This window comes from Myotis brandtii, unplaced genomic scaffold (genome assembly GCF_000412655.1).
Source record: "Myotis brandtii unplaced genomic scaffold, ASM41265v1 scaffold154, whole genome shotgun sequence".
Taxonomy (NCBI): Eukaryota; Metazoa; Chordata; class Mammalia; order Chiroptera; family Vespertilionidae; genus Myotis; species Myotis brandtii.
This window is the reverse complement of record NW_005355584.1, coordinates 2,163,031-2,166,789: the sequence shown is the minus strand read 5'-3', so window position 1 is coordinate 2,166,789 and position 3,759 is coordinate 2,163,031. Positions and strand designations below refer to the sequence as shown.

Sequence of the window (3,759 nt, the reverse complement as noted above, 5' to 3'; positions counted from 1 at the left end):
GACAAATTTTGCATATTTACTTGTTCATGCATGAATACTATGTCTAACAAAATTTAAGTTACAGTAGCTTAGAAAAAATTATCAATGACCTCACCAAAATGTAAAATTTATTACATGAAGTAAGAATATTCATAAGGGGTGAATTAGGAGCATAACAAAGGTGAAACATAAGCAATCTCAAGTAGTAACCTACTTCATGTAGTAATTCATTGAAAAAGATCAGAAGAAACAAATGTATCCTTACCTTTATTATTAAACTGACATTAAACTAATTTTCAATCTAAGTTTAATCTAATGTCTAATTAATTGAAAATATTTTAATAAAATACATAGACATGATTAGTTTTTAATATAAGGATCAAAATGAAGCAGTCAATGGTGTCATCATGGCATAAGACTGGGGTAATCATTAAATTCTTTCAGGTTCTATCTTTTGAAAATAGTGATAATGCACTTTTTATCTTCTCTTCATGCAAAATTTATCTAGTAGAAAGTTAAAATATTTAGCAAAGCACATTCCAATTTTTGAGTTATTAAAGTTTTAGAAAATACTCTGCAGACAATGTTAGATCTTTTATATTGTATGGATATTTAAAATTTTTTCTATTTCATAGATTACATAGAAAAATATTTAGACATCAAATAAGCATTTGCTTGATAAGACAGATATTATTCTTCTTCTCAATTTTTTTAGCAATAACTTCCAGAATGTCATTTAACAAGATTTCTCTTATGAATGAGATATAAAACAACAGTTCATCCCACCAACAGTTATTTAATGAGCATCTGTGGATATGTTAAATGACCTAATGGACACAGAAGAACAACATGTCTTTAAGTTATTACATAATGCTCAGTGGCTTTTCATAGAATCTAAAAGTTGCTCCAAGTCTTTTGAGAAAAAACAACAACACACATATCATGAAGAATATAGGATCACAAATTCTGTAACTCCATAATTCATGTGAAAATATGATTTTGTTAAACAAAAGTGTTAGGACAAATGGTTCAGTTCAACCAGTGAGGAACTGCCAGGTACTGCCCCTCTCTTGAGCTATACACGGGTTTTCCCTCTCAGAAAGCTTCTGGAAGTTATGAGATGAGGTCAAGGATGAGGAAAACAATCTTGGTGTCTTGGATGGTAATCAGATTCCCCGATGGCTCTAAGACTCCAGGGTGGACACAGTGGGTCAACTGGTCCACAGTACTCCATTGTGAAGTTAGCCACCATATAGAGAGCCTCTTTCTGGGTTTTAAATTCTCCATTTTTTCAAGCAGAGTCACCAAGGAATGTAGCAATCAGGTGCTGGCAGGTCCCCATGGCCATGTGGTTCAGGACTCAGGCTGCCTCTCTGGATGGAGGGCATAGGGTGCTTTAGGACTGGGGTAGCATGCTCAGCATGCCTACTTTGATGTCCACCTGGGTCTGGGGATCCATTCCAGTGAAAATGTCCCCACAGTGTGGAGCAAGGAGGTCAGACATTGAGTTCCATGCTAGTCATGAGCTTGTCCAGTCTGGGCCAGATACCCGTGTCAACCACTTGGCCATTCGCTCATTGCAGCCATCTGTGAGGTAGGAGAGGGCCCAGCAGGTGTCCAGAGAACCTAGATGCCATGATGCTTCAAGAGGTAGAAGAGGATGAGCAGCATTTACCTCAAGTTTTTTTCTCAAGGTACAGGTTCTTGTTTCTACATAGAGTGGGCAAGGTCCACTTGATGTTCCTCAGAAACGTAACTAGTCTGGTTGATGAAACCAAGGCCAGTAGATGAGTGGGATGGCTTTGCTCGGGATAATGATGTCACTGAACTGTGGGCTGTCACCTGCTATATTACCCCAAGCCCACGCTGCCTGTTCCCACACAGGCAGCTCAATGAAGGGCTGGTTGGTGCCTCCCTTCCACAATGGCTCGGATCTGCTCTCCAGTCTTTGCAGGGATGCTGGTCAGAGTCCAGGCTGCCTCCAACTGCAAGGGGTGAAGTAATGACTTCAGGAAGCCCATGTGCCTGAAAATGAGCCCTGCTTCAACAACCAGCCTTAGAGGAGCATTCTTCCCCTGGAACAGCATTTTCCTGGCTGCCTGGGTTGCCTGGAAACACAGGTCTGGATCTGAGGTCTTCACAGTATTGCCCGTTTCATGTAGGATGAGAATGACCCCTTTGGCCAGCTTTCGGGAGCATGAGTCAGGGGAGAGCTTGGAAATGTTCCTTCTCTTTAAGTCCTGCTCATCTTGCTTGATCTTCCGTAGCTCCAGCTGACTGTCATCCCCTGCTGCTACCTCATCGCTGCACCTTTGCCTCGCTATTTAAATGTTCTCAGCCTGTCTTCTGAAGCTTCTAATCTGGGCATATTGGCTGGAAGAAGTAAACCACCTGGCAGGGAGCTGGTTGATTGATGAGGTAGAAGGAAAGCAATAGTTGAAAATCCACGTTCTGGTTTGTACCTGAATAGGACGTAGGATTCATATCACCTGCAATGTTATTTAACATTTTTAGGTGTCAGTTCTTTCATGTATAGATTATGAGATCTGACTTTTCTAAAGTTCAGGGCTATTTTGAAAGAAGAAAATTATTTATGCATTAAAAAGAATTTAAAAATATATAGTTCCCATTAACATTCCTTAGGTGATGCAATGCATTTGAAATATGATCCTGCTTTGTGCCAGCAAAAGTCCTCTAAACTAGATATGCTGATAAGAAAAGTATGCTCTTATAGTGACAATTCTGAGCTTCTCCGAAGTCTGTGGGGGACTGTAATTAGGGACTCAGTATTTATATGTGCATTTATGTAAACACATTCCCTCATCCACTATAAAATATTGACTAATCTTTTATATTTATTGAGTAAAGGAACACATAAATCTAACATAGTATCGATTTTTAAGAAGATTGTAATTTACATTGTGAGGCTACACAGGCAGTCATTAAATAGTCAATGACATGTTTCTCAATTTATTGCCCCAAATAATATTAATAATTGCTCAGCTACTCTACTTTAGCAGTCTCGCCTCCCTGTTTACTCTGAGAACATCCATCACTAATAATTCTAGAATAGCTAGGATTTTATGCTCTACTTGTTATTTGGACCCTTGGTTAATACTAAGGAAATTTCAGAGCACAGAGAAGGAACAAAATGGCAAAACCATGCCCAGAAACATTTGTCCAAGATTATAGCAAAAAGGTGGACATGAGAGCTAGAGAAAGAGCCAAAGGAGAATAAATGACAAAAGAGGGTTTTAATTTATTTTTATGTTGGGTTAAAGCATGATTAAGAGAATGGATTATAAGTAGATAATAACTAGGATGAATCATCCTAGAACCTAAAAAGGAGAGGCATAGATTCCTTCGTATCAGGAGGGCAAAGGTAACGAGTGGGTGAAAATGAATGTGCATTTTGAGAACCGTTGAGAGGAGAATCAAGTCACAATTGATGTAATTTTCAGTGAGGTGGAGAACATGTGAAAAGAGTTCATACATTTTAATTCTACCCTGTGGAGAAAGGAAGGGAGGTTGTCTAAAAAACTTAGTAAGATTTGTGGGAACTAAAGGCTAAAGTGAATTTGCTAGCTCTGTGTTTAGAGAGGGACTATCTGATTTGTTGTCTTTCTTCAGTAAAACTCAATCAACATGGAAATACTGAAGAGCTTCCTTCATTCAAGAATATGCATGTGGACAGGTCATGGGGTATGAAGAAGGCCATAAATCTAACCTTGGGGAGAAAGCATGTGAAGATAAGAGCCTCTATTGGGAGAGTGTTCAAAC

The 3,759-nt window shown here is 38.8% G+C and overlaps 1 pseudogene; it reads right to left on the bottom strand.

Annotated features, from left to right (window-relative positions):
- Positions 1 to 1,655: 1,655 nt before the first annotated feature.
- Positions 1,656 to 2,347, bottom strand: LOC102257985 (annotated as a pseudogene).
- Positions 2,348 to 3,759: the final 1,412 nt, after the last annotated feature.